This window comes from Sphaeramia orbicularis, chromosome 12 (assembly GCF_902148855.1).
Source record: "Sphaeramia orbicularis chromosome 12, fSphaOr1.1, whole genome shotgun sequence".
NCBI lineage: Eukaryota > Metazoa > Chordata > Actinopteri > Kurtiformes > Apogonidae > Sphaeramia > Sphaeramia orbicularis.
This window is the reverse complement of record NC_043968.1, coordinates 33785444-33799247: the sequence shown is the minus strand read 5'-3', so window position 1 is coordinate 33799247 and position 13804 is coordinate 33785444. Positions and strand designations below refer to the sequence as shown.

The 13804-nt window shown below is 37.9% G+C and overlaps 1 protein-coding gene and 1 non-coding gene across 3 annotated transcripts in view; both read left to right on the top strand.

Moving 5' to 3' along the window:
- The window catches only part of wnt5b (wingless-type MMTV integration site family, member 5b), a 106279-nt gene that overhangs the window by 29696 nt on the left and 62779 nt on the right, over positions 1-13804 (top strand). The gene's annotated exons all lie outside the window — the stretch shown is intronic.
- Positions 101-173, top strand: trnak-cuu (transfer RNA lysine (anticodon CUU)). The gene has a single exon. It is a non-coding gene; the product is annotated as a tRNA-Lys (tRNA).

Sequence of the window (13804 nt, the reverse complement as noted above, 5' to 3'; positions counted from 1 at the left end):
ACTGAACTACAATAGATAATATACTGTACATAAGAAAGACATCTGTTGGCACAGACGGACTTCACCAGTCACACTGGTACATATGATAAAAAACTACACAGCCCGGCTAGCTCAGTCGGTAGAGCATGAGACTCTTAATCTCAGGGTCGTGGGTTCGAGCCCCACGTTGGGCGAAGTAGCTTTTAGAGGAAGGGTCAAGTGACAGTTTGTGGAGTTATTTACACAACACCACTTCACACCCCACCCCCTCCAGGTTGTTGGCTGTGCTGCTCTGTCCCATTCAACCACTTGTGTTCATGAATAAAACAATATAATATAAAAAAACAACTGAGCATTAAAGGTAATCGCCTTGAAGTTTGGACATATTTTCAGTATGGACTACAACCACTGCTGCTGACAAACAATTATGTCATACTCGGAGAAATGTTCATTGGAAGTCTTGACCTTATATGTGCAAATGTCGTGATGTAACTAGTTATAGACTTTACAAATTAAAAAGGAATTAAAACGGGTTGCCAGTTTTTCCTAAATTAATATAAAGATAGCTTTGCAGCACCTGGAGGGTTAAAATTTTAAACTTTTTGAACTATTAGGGTCCAAATACACAAATAAATTTACCAAAGACTAATAAAAGTGTTTAGCAAAATATGACCCCTTTAAGACTTCAATGCAAATATATATATATATATATATATATATATATATATATATATATATATATATATATATATATATATATATATATATAGATGGACCGCAGATGGCCAACAAGTGCTCAGCATCACTGGGAACTCCTTCAAGACTTTTGGAAAACATTTCAGGTGACTACCTCATGCAGCTCCTCAAGAGAATACCAAGAATATGTAAAGCAGAAATAAAAGCAAAATGTTGTGATTTTGAAGAATCTAAAATATAAATCATGCTTTAAATTATGTAACACTTTTTGTAACTACATAACTTCACATCTCATTCCCCAGTGATGGGACTTTTCGTCTCCAAATGGAGGCCTGGGTCAAATCCCAATTCTGACAATGTTTTATTTCTGTGTTACTAAAATCAATTCATAAGCAGTTGTAGAAGTTCGCTAAAACCTACAAATGACTCCAACATAAATTTCACACAAACTTCCATGCCGCACCTTGAAAAGTCCACGTTCAACAACATCAAGGTCCATCAAGCCACCTGAGGTCAGTGAAATAGTTCAATCCTGTCACCTCAACAGTGCAACTGTGAGTACATGTGTAACTGTACTATTGTCAGGCATATTGCACTCATTGGTGGTCCTGTTTCCCCCTCAAAATGTGGTTCTTTAAAATTAACAGCTTGGGATTCATTCATGCAAGTGATGCAAAAAATATTTTCTTGGCAACTATCAAGCCTAAAGTTATGATCAACTATTTGAGGACTTGATTAAAAGCACTGATGTGTTACAGAATGTCCTTCAAAATTAATTTTGAGTTACTTAAATAATTCCCTTTGTGTTTTGATCATTTTGAAAATGGAGCAAAAGAAGCAAAAAGAAGTGGACAGATGAGGAGGTCCATTGGCTGAATACACACTTGAGTGTTTAAAGTCACTCTTTTGAGCGTATTTGTCTTGCTCCTACAAGTGCATTGAAATCATTTGTCTGCCCATCGGAATATGCTAAAGAGTGTGTGGGGCAAATACGCTCAAAAGAGCAAGCATATTTGTTGTATACACACAAATTATGATTGGACAATGATTTTGTTCTGTACAAATCTGCATGGGTTTGGTCTGCTGTTGTTTGAAGTTGTCAGGATGGCCGAGCGGTCAAAGGCACCAAACTTGAAGATCATCTCTTTCCTCGAGAAAGGGTCTTCTGGTTTCCAAATGGAGGTGTGGGTTCAAATCCCACTCCAGGCACTCTTTTACCCCCAAATGCAATAAATGATACCTAATTGGCAAAATCCCTCTGCAACCCTGGTGTTCACTTCAACTTTTGATTATACATATTTGACTGAAAATCTCCTCACAGAAGTCCTTACACAAGCCCATGTTGGGTGAAAGTCCTTTTAAAGGGAATACTGAGTGACATGGACAAGATGGATATCAAGTTCTAGTACGTGTGCTCAGGTCATTATGCAACAACTGCAAAGTTTGGTCACTTATTCACTGTCTGTAGTTGTCAAGATGGCTGAGTGGTCTAAGGTGCCAGACTCAAGGATCAGCTCCTGCCTCAAGAAAGGGTCTCATGGTCTCTGAATGGAAGCATGGGTTCACATCCTGTTCCTAGCAACCTCTTAATTCAAGGTTTATTAGTGCAGGAGACTGGTCCAGCACCACCTGCAATTGTTGTTATAGTTCAAAATTACACTTTCCATGTATGGCACCAGTGCCTTTGCTAAACAGTTATGGGAGATATGGTGAGAACATGTGTACATGAGGAAACACATTCAGGTATTAAAATGACTAAATCCTTGCAAAAGAAAACACCACATAAAAGGGCTTGTGTCTTTGTCAAAAGCTGTAATTTTTAGTTTGTAGTTGAGTCTCAGAGGTCATTGTTGAGATTGACCTCCAAAACAGTAACATATACTAGATATCAAAAGGAAGACGTTTAATCCTTCCAGTGCATGACTGAAAGTGATACTTATATTCAGGCATCCTGTGAGACTGTAGCATAAACACTGAACAAAATAATGGGAAAGGTTTTAGTTTACCGAGCTAATTAATGAAGTGACTCTACAGCACAGCTCCCCATGTGAGCCACTTAAATTTAAATTTCCATTAGGATTAGACTGGTCTTTGAAGTCTTCGAAGATGTCTGACATGTTTTTAGAATTTTACATGAAGCAGTCAAGGTGATAAACAGTTGGTAAGTCAGACTTAATGCACACAAGAACTACAAGCGTCATTTACAGCCAGTTAAAGCAAAGTCATAGACAGTTCATTTGGACAGGTTTGTCCAAAACACTGGCAAGATGAACAAGACTGAAAGCCCAGCTTTTTCAATAGCAATGTCCAGTTGATTCAATGACTTGAGTAAGAATGGTCAGTATGAAGACAGTAAAACAGTAAAAGCTTTTGGTCACATACCATATGTTTCTGACACCTGGTCATTCCAGATTAATTCTAAAATGGGAGTTAGTCTGGACCCTCTGAGTTCATTTTTGATTCCTGAAGCTTATTACCAATGTGCTCAAACCCAAATACATCTGATTGTAATTGGACAAACCTTCAATCAATCAGAGTAATGATACATGAATAACTGAGCCACCTGGTAAACTGAACTCACTAAATCCTGTTGGAAATATTGGAACACATTTTGTCACTTCAATTAAGGTTTTAAGTGCAATTTATTCTTTACTTTATGTAAATGTGGTCTGAAATATGCATGAGAAAGTAAGAGATAATGTACATTCAGAACAAAAGGTCATGAGTTCCACATATTTCCCTCACATATACATAACCTGTGTGTATGTGAGGGAATTATGTATAGTTTTATTATTGTTGTACTGAAACAAATTTAATTGGGGAGCTTTGGGGTTACCACAGCAGGGATTTGACCCGCTATTGTGGGTCTAATCTATGATGCAAATACTTGATAATATGAGCCAACACATCAACCCATTTCTGATTTCAATGCATGTTTGTCTCTTGTACACACTCCCTTGTGCAACCACGCCACAAAAAATACAGCCAACACACACACAAAGCTACATATCTCTACCCCCCCTCCCTATCGTGAACTCACTCATTTTTAACTGACCACCCATTTTCTACTCCAACTAAATAACATTCATACAGACCCAGAAATAATTTGTGTGGCCTGATAATCATGAAAGACCAGGCTGATACTATAAAGTGAATTAAACTGAGGTGCTGAGCCTAATATAACTGATCCATCTCTTTTATCAAATTGCCAAGTTTCCATTACATGCATAGACTGAAAAGGATTTTGGATGATAATTCAGAAATGAAGTATTTTATTTGCAGGAGCCAAAATTAATTAATTAATTAAATTAATTAATTGGCTAAAATTCCAGAATTTAACATGCTAAATATAATAAATATAGATGACCTGATACCATTTCACACTGCCATGGAAAAGCTGTTTCTAGCTGTGAAACACCAAATAGTAGAGTATTTGACCAGTTTTTCAAATTGCAGCCATTGTCAGAATGTCTGAATGGTCTAAGTCACAGGTGTCAAACATGCGGCCCAGGGGCCAAATTCGGCCCGCCAAAAGGTCCAGTCCAGCCCTTGGGATGAATTTGTGAAATGCAAAAGTTACACTAAAACATTAACAATCCTTTTAGTTCAGATTCCAAATTTAGACCACTTCAATCTCAAGTGGGCAGGACCAGTAAAATACTATCATAATAACATATAAATAATGACAACTCAAAATTTTTCTCTTCATAAATGTAAATATTTTCATTTATTTACACTAAAACAAAGTATAATTTCACAAAAATATGAATAACCTGAAAAAATATGAACAACCTGAAATGTCTTAAGGGAAGTAAGTACAATTTTAACGAGATTCTGTCTGTTATTAAATGTTTTGTGTATTTGTTGATCCACTGTGATCTGTGCATTATAATGTACATGTGTAAATGATAAACTGAGACAGAACATTGTTAAAATTACACTTATTTTTTCAGTTTGTTCATGTTATTCTCATTGTTTGAAAGGATAGTTTGTAGATGTAAACCTAACCTATGTAAACATAATGTAAATTTACTTTTTTCGCTCTGAAACACAGAGAAAACTTTGGAATTGACAATATTTGTATATTATATTATATTGTTATATATGATATATTATTTTACTGGTTCAGCCCACTTCAGATCAAATTTAGCTGAATGTGGCCCCTGAACTAAAGTGAGTTTGACACTCCTGGTCTAAGGTGTCTGACTCAATGGTAATCCTTCCAGGACAGTGGGACTTCTGGTCTCCAAATGGAGGTGAGGGTTCACATCCCACTCCTGACAAGTCCTTTAACCCATTTGCTTAGGATTTAAGCATTCAACACCTTAGTCAATATAAAATAGACTGTAATGAAAACTAATGGACGTATCATCATACCTTGGGGTGTAATGCAGTTCATCTGAACCAGGATGAAATTATTTTACAACACATATGTATGTCCTGCACACATGAACTACCTTAACACACCATGACTGTGTTAATTGTGTCTGAGAAGCTGAAAAAGAGGCACCTTTGTCAGAGTAACATGTTGAACTGACACACCACTTCACATCGACAGATAATCGGGAGGGCAAAGGTTGAGTGCAAGGGTAAAGGCAAGAAATGTTACACAGTCAAAGTACATCACACTCGACCGTCCCTGTAATCCTGTTTATCTGGTATGTGTGTGAGTATAGTGGGGAGTTTGTAGTTACAGACGGAGCACAGAGTGACGTCAACAGCTGCCATCAGCAAGGTCAGCCACTGTGTTTGTATGTCTGTATGAGAGACAGCTCGGAGACACAGTAACATCTTCAGCTGTTGCTTCAGTTAAAGACTCAGTCAGTGCTTTATTTTCTTCTCACTCTGCCTTATCTGTCTATTTTGATAAGTCATTATTAAAAATCATCCATCTTCTTAAATATTTCCTCTTAATCACATAAGCCAGTGCCACGCTGAATCAGCTGCTCATGAATTCTCACTGAGTCTCCATCTCTCACTTACTGCATGTTGAGTTGTGGAGCCTGAAGGTCTAACCTCCAGTTGAACTCCCAAAGCTGTGAGTGTGTGTGTGTGTGTATGAATGTGTGTGTGTGTGTGTGTGTGTGCGTGTGTGTGTGTGTGTGTGTGCGCGCGTGCGTGTGTTTTTCAGAGCTGTGAAACCTCACCTCTGAACCTCTGACCCTGAGTGCATACCTATCCATACCAGGCTCTTCCTTCTATCTATCTATCTATCTATCTATCTATCTATCTATCTATCTATCTATCTATCTATCTATCTATCTATCTATCTATCTATCTATCTATCTATCTATCTATCTATCTATCTATCTATCTATCTATCTATCTATCTATCTATGTCTGCCTGTCTGTCTGTCTGTCTGTCTGTAGGAGAACCAGTGCCTCAGTGCAGATGTAAGGATCATTAAAAGAGCTGTGTGCTTAAATGTGTGTGAACAGTTCATACTAAAAACACAAGGGCATTGGCCCTTCCTCCACTGTCTAAAAAGGAAATACCAAATTACTGAGGGCCTCTCTCTCTCTCTCTCTCTCTCTCTCTCTCTCTCTCTCACTCACTTATCCATGCTTTATATGAAGATTTGGCAGTCAAAAAGTCTAAAGTGAATTCAGTTCATACATTGAAAAGTTGTCACATAGAAAGATTCCTCATTAATCCTGCTGTCCTTTTTTTCAATAAGAAACAATGCAGCCAATTCTCTTTTAAATTAAAAAAAAAAAACATGTATAGATTATATAGTTATACTCATACATTGGAATCAGAATCCATCCATTTTCTGAACCGCCTAATCATCTGGCTACCTATGGGTGAAGGTGGGGTACACCTTGGCTATGTCACCAGTTCATCACAGGGCTGACAAATGAACAACCACTCACTCTCACATTCACCCCTATGGGCGATTTAGATTGGAATCAGAATCACTTTTCCATATCAATCAAATGGTTAAAGCTTGTATGTAATGTAAATATTGCTTACAGCCTCACACATTATTGCATTGAGACACACATGGTCAACAAATTTAAGGAAAAAACAGTAAAAATAAAGCAAAAGTATGATTGTATTGGTGCTTGTACCTCTGATACTCTTGATCCTACTGTTTGCCATCTCTCTGTCTGTTTGCAGGATTATGCAGAAACTACTCCACCAAATTTCATGAAACTCAGTACAAGGGTAGGGGATAGACCCAAGCAAAAAGCCAGAGATTGTGTAATCCGATCAATTTATTTTACAGAGGTAGAAAAAGTAATACAGATTTGAGACTCTACCCCATCTAATCTGTCAAAGGTTTCATCAGAGTAAGTTTCTTGGCAGAAGTAAATAGCTATAGTTTAACCACCTGTTTTTAGTCTTTAGTTCTTTTTTAGAGGGTTTAAGATTGTCTCTAGTTACCAGATACTATGCACTATGCATGTACTCCCTACAGTTGATTAAATCTTCAGCTATATATGGGAAATATTTAATTATAAATAAATGAAAAGTCACTAAGATCAGCAACAGAAATGCAGGTCAGAAATTAATTGTAAAGTTTGACAGTAAAAGAAATAAAAGGAAGAAAGAAAACTGTTTTTTAAAAAAAAAAAAAAAAAAAAGATAAGACTGAAAGTATGAGATAGATAGAGGCAAGACAGAGACAGCAAAGAATGAATATGTTTGTCACTGTGTGTGTGTGTGTGTGTGTGCATGCGTGTGTGTGTGTGTGTGTGTGTGTGTATGTGCTGGAGGTGTGCCAGGGTGCCTGCCTGCCAGCCAGGCTGAGCTTCAGGGCCCCTGCTGGGGGTGGAGGGTTCAGGCGAGCTCCCTGCCTCCACCGGCCTACTGGAGCATGCTGGGAAAGAGAGAGAGAGAAATAAGAAGGGAGAGGGGGAGGGGTGATATGAAAAGACAGAGACAGAGAAAAAGGTAGAAAGAGTCCTCGAGAGAGAGAAAGAGAGCAAGAGACAGAGAGAGAAAGAAGAGAATGAGGGATAGAGGAAAAGCGGAAAAGAGGTGGAGACAGACGGACAGACAGCCACAGGCCAAACAGGAGGAAGAGGTGATGGTGATGTTGATGCAGACAGAAAGGTAGTGGAGGTAAACCCAGGGCTGGAATGTGAGAGGAATGCAGGGAATGAAGGAGTTTTCCTCTGGCTGTAAAGAGAAGAGGAGAAAAGACAGGAGAGGGGAGGGTGGGTGGATCATAAAGACCTTAGGCACTGCAAAACAGTCCTCTAATTTATTCCCTCCCTCCTTCCTTTACTTTCACTCCTTCTCTGTAGACACGGCACAGATCCAGATGTCCTGTGTGACTTTCTCATTAGGCATGATATTCATACAGCTGATCACTTTGACTCCTTCTCCTGAACTATACATATCAGAAAGTCCACACAAATGTAGCGACTCATGTCCTTTTTCTACACGATTAAATCACTTTTAATGTATATTTACATTCTTTACATTGTTTACAATATTTTAATCAGGTACTCACCAGTGAAAACAGGCCAAAGTCACAAACATTAATGCAAACATTTTGCAGAATTTTCTTCTTTTACAGCTCAACTGTGAACACTCTGTGTGGCTACTCGCCTACAGTATCAGCCTCTCTGCCTTTGTGTGTGTGGATTGTATTCCCTTAAAAGACATACCCTTTAAATATGAATAGCATCACATACACAACAGTGTGTGTGTGTGTGTGTGTGTGTGTGTGTGTGTTCTCCCTGTATGGGTGGTCACTAAACATATGTAAAACGCCTGCATGTGTTTGTGTAGTTGCAAATCATTGCCTTTCCCTTGTATCACTTGAGCCACGTCAAACACCTCCGTCAGATTCCTGGCTATTCAGCACCTTCACCACATTTTTTCGTCTTTAGTGTCTCCTCATGTCTGTGTTTTCCTCTTTTTCTTTGCCTCTTGCTTCCTCCTGCTCATCGTATTGGCATGACTGAGGAGCTATATTGCCAAAGCTTCTAAACACAGCGGGAAATCTGTTTCTGCCTGTACCTCTCCCTCCCCAGGGAATTGGTGAGACATTCGCTTATTTGTCCTTTTTTATCTGTATATGTAGCTTGGTCGTGTTATATGTGGGTTTCGACATGTGTGTCTGAGTGTAACGCGTGTGTACCCATGCAACACTAGCAAAACAAAAGGCCCACGGCCCCCTCCTTCCAGCCTTAAATCACCATCTCTCTTATGCTGACAAGAAGGCTTTTAAGAGAAGGAAGAGGAGGTGTGTAGGCCATCTGAGGAACGACGACCAAGAAAAAGATGCAGGAGGAGGAGGGGGAGGAGGGTAATGGGAGGTAGATGGAAAGGAGGAGAGGAGAGGAGAGGAGAGGAGAGGAGAGGAGAGGAGAGGAGAGGAGAGGAGAGGAGAGGAGAGGAGAGGAGAGGAGAGGAGAGGAGAGGAGAGGAGAGGAGAGGAGAGGAGAGGGGGTCACAGAGTCAGTCTATGTGGTGACAGGACAGTGTTACCAAAAAATCAATATGCTTGTCTGCACTGGTGTCTGTGTGTGGCCAGTGAGTGCAAGCTTTAATTGTGTCAGTGCCATTGTAACACAGACGACGGCAGTGATGGAAGAAGTGCTCAGATCTTTTACTTAAAGGGTTAGTCCGCATTTTTTGAAGTAGGGTTATATGAGGTACTTATCCACAGTCATACCAGCAGTACATATTATAGTCAGCACAGCCCCCATTCTGGAGAAGCACACAGGATTATGGACTGTCTGTGAATGAGGCATCAGCAAAATGAAGAACAGATCAAAGTCAGTTAAATGCACACTATATTTAGAATATTGTCACCACCTCACCTCCGTATCAGGCAGCAGACTTAAAGTTATGAACTATTCCATTTTTTTAATTTTTTTTTTTTTAACTATTTCCTACTACGCACATTTAAGTCATTTTCAGGAAAAAAAATCATAAAAACTTTTTGAGTAACTTTTTCACAAAAAACACAGTTTTGAATGATAGTTCTTTTTCTTAGGGTCACTTTCAGATTTGTTTAAAAGTGTTTAAGACTTATGCTACTATACTAATTGTCTTGTAAGACCTTCCCCATGATTTAGTCCTGTGTTTTACCTTTTAATTTTGACTAAGAAATAAAAAAGAGAAAGAGCAATAGGTGAGTCAGGAGTGGGATATGAACCCACACTGCCATTTGGAGACCAGAAGTCCTACTGTTTTGAAAGGAGATGATCCTTAAATCTGGCACCTTAGATCACTTGGCCATTCTGACCACTGACAATGTTTTGTAGCTATGCCAAAGGTCAAAGTAGCTGATATTGGCTGTTCCAGTTAAGTAGAACTCAGCAGCACAGCACTGATAGCACTTATGTCAGTTCCAGTTAGGTGTTTGTCATATAATGTCAGAGTGTGTGCTGTTGTCATTTGTACATGAAGCGGTTGTATGTAATGGCAGAAATGGTCTCTTTGATAACATAAATACTTAGACATAAATATACTTTTACTATTCCACTACAATGAAGAACAATAGGCAAAATAAAGCGCTATAGAGACCACCCCTTCAGCTTAAATGCTCTTGATAAGAGTTCTTTTGTGTTTTTCTATTTTCTTGTGAAGAAAGTTTCTTTTAAAACGCATCTATGTTGATGGAGGAGTGAATTGCATTGATTATGTACAGTTGTTGCTTTTTTAAATATATATATTGTATAGTTCCACCAAAATTATCATCAACCAACGTGGGGCTCAAACCCACAACCCTGAGATTAATAGTCCCATGCTCTACCGACTGTGCGAGCCAGGCTGTGGACAACCTCCACTGGATGCAAAAAACTACAAAGTGAGGACATTATTGAGTTCATACCTCTGTAAATGCTGACAGTAGGCTTTGTATTGGCTCACATGAACACAGATTGGTATGGATAATTCTTTTTACTGTTATTCCGCTGTATGTGACCAATTTCCATGTCATGTTCTTTCATCTCTGACCATAATTTCCAGCAGAGTGTTTAAGTTTAGTAGCTCAAAAAGCCTTCTTGCAAAATTTATATTTAACCAGATTCACTTAGGATAGTTTTCCTCAAATCAATGTTAGTACAGCCCTGAGATTAAGAGTCTCAATATGTGAGGTAGTCAGGCTACATGCAGCAACAAGACTAAAAATAATGAAGAACAAACTCACCAATTTTTTCAGTTTTTGTCATGTACAATATGGTGGATATTTACAATCAATTTCCTTAAAATAAAAATCCAAACAACAATATAAATATTAATATAAAACCTAGAGTTGAATTTGATAACAGTAACGTCAGTTCCTTGCAATTTATGATTAAGTTAACTAGTGCTAGCAGGCTAACTGACAGATCATATAATCCAAGAGCAAATTCATGCTAACATCAGCTAATGTGGGGTAAGAGAAGACATGAACATTTTTGATCCTTTGAATTATGCATCATTTACATAAATGATCTGCATCTATCTGAAACTCTAAATTCTACAGGTACGAGAAAGTTGTCATGTTTTGCTAAATGAAGTATCAGACTTTAAAAATAAACAGAAAGACTCACCTGAACGTCAAAGAGATGTCTGTTTAGGGTTGACTGAAGATGTAGGTTGTGACCAGACTGCAGTGATTTTCACCTCTTTAAACACTTTTTCCACCACGTTTTTGAGGATTGAGGTTAAATGTGCTGAGGCAGCTGTCTTTTTGGAGTTGGTGGTATGTTACAATGAGAGGTGCAGTCCATTGAGCCACATGTTTTTGTGCCACCTCTGCCAAAAACTCACTTTCTTTTAAATTGTCGAGCATCATTGGTCTAAACAGTGGCACAATTTAGGCAGGATCAAAAAATTACTTTCCTCTTACCACTGACATTTATTCATTCATTCATTCATTCATTCATTCATTTATAACTTAGGTCCCAGGAAACACAACTGGAGGGTGCATTTCTCCATTCACCTGTAAGTGCTCACACCCTTAATAAAACTACACGTTAACCCTTTCATGCATAGTGGTCACTACAGTGGACAGTTACTCTACAGCTTTACTCTTGTATATTCATGAGTTTTGTTGTTTTAGTTCCATATCAACCAATACAATGGACACTTATGCATCATCTCATAAACTGCAATTCATACCATTATTGTAACTTTGCTGTTCTTGATTGGTTCTTGAGTGGAAATCAATTGTTAATATTTATTTTTTGCATATTATCTCCATGAAGTGAGTAATAACTAGTATTAGAATATGTTAAAATGTGAGAAAACATCAGATTAGCTGCATTAAATATGGTTTCATTTCACTGTTTTCATATCACTTTATGATATTGGGTTTTAAATACATGTTTCTTTGTTTCAAGAATAAAATTCATGGTGTAACTGAGTGGACATTTTTGTAACTCCATGAAAAACAGGTTGATTTAAAAAAAAAAATTCAATCACATTGTTTTTTTTCTCATGCCTAAAGAGGAATAAAAACACTCAGGAAAAAAAAAAAATCTTGATTAAGGTTCTCATAATTCATGCATGAAAGGGTTAAAAGAGTTTTAACAAGTGACTTCCATATATTGTGTTATCTGCAGGTCTAATAGGTCAGGGAGAAGGGTGGGTTCAACTGGATACAATCTACAACTTCATCCCATTTTGTTTTTTAGTAGCTTGTTTCCACTTCTATCAGCCTTTTCTAATGCAAGACTTCAAAATGTTCATTACATATGTTGATGGAAATGCAGATATTTTCCATTGGGGCATCAAACACAAAATTATACACTTCTTTTATTTCAAGTCCCATCCTTAATACTGTATGTTCACTTAATACCTGTCCTTTATCATAGCACATAACCCTTAGTTAATTAGTGTTTGTATTTGTGTAGTTTCATGGTAGCAAATTAACAACAGAAAATAAAATACAGGTACTAAAATTAGGGCTAGGCTCCAACAATTACTAACAATTTCTCAAAATCTCCTCCATACCTTAGGAAACCTGCTGTAGATAAGGGAAGTCTGTTCATCTGACCTAACTTCACCTGGTGTGACTGACCCATTGCCTGCATTTACTTTTCTCAGCCTTCACGCGCTGAATGTGATTTTCTTGACCTTACTGCCTCCACACATTGCACTTTGACAAAGGAATGTCAGTATAACTTTACCTGCTCTGTGTACCCCATCTGTATTCAGGTGTTTCACTAACATTCACTTGTTACTGAGGTCCTCTCCCCTCGCCTTTTTCGCACTTGTCAAGGTTGCTTTTTCAACAGTTATGGAATGAAAAATTGATAGATTTCCTTCAGTTTGACACATCCCCATTGATGTCACCAAGGACACAAAACATGAAACGTAATTACACTCGGGGGCAGGTAAAAAAAAAAAAAGAAGATAAAGGAGGTTCAGACGAAGCAGCTTTGTCACATGTGTAACTTTGTTTGTGTGATGTTGATTGCACTTTGGAGAGTGAGTGTGTGTAGGAATTATTACTTTTACCTCCTATATTTTAACACATATATCTGCGCTTTCTACTGCTCTCAGTTTCTGAAGTCCTATTTTGTTCTGTTTTTTTAACATTTTATTAAATTTTTATAATTATACATGACAACAATAAACACAGATCTAAACCATGACAAAAACAACAGCCAAAACAACAAACCAGACAAAGACAGAACATTAATATCTTTCACAACAATACCACATAAAAGGACTTTACAAGCACTCTCAACTTAAATAAATAATCATTTAAATTATCAAAGGGAAACCAAAGATCCTATACGAGGCTGGATCAGGATGGAGGACAAAAGAAGTGAGAAGATTACCTATTGCTCTGAATTTAGAGTCTTTCAACTTAATATTTGTGACGATTATACGCACCCCCCTTACCTGGTACCAAATGGTTTCAGCTCTAAAATTAGTGTCATTAAGTATATCTGTTATTTGCTCCCTACCTAAGTGATTTAAAAACTCAGAGACACATGTTTTTATAGAGAAACACTTCGATTAGTCAATTCTCCAGTTTGACAAAATCATTCATTTCACAGCCAAAAAGACTAAACCAGCTGTTTTTCTATCTTGTCTTGTTTTTAGCTGTGCAGCCCTGTACCCCATCAGACACACTGCTGGACATGGAACAATATTTACTTTAATAAACTCTGAAGTTAACTTACACACATCTATCCAGAAAGACTTGACTACAGGACAGTGCCACAG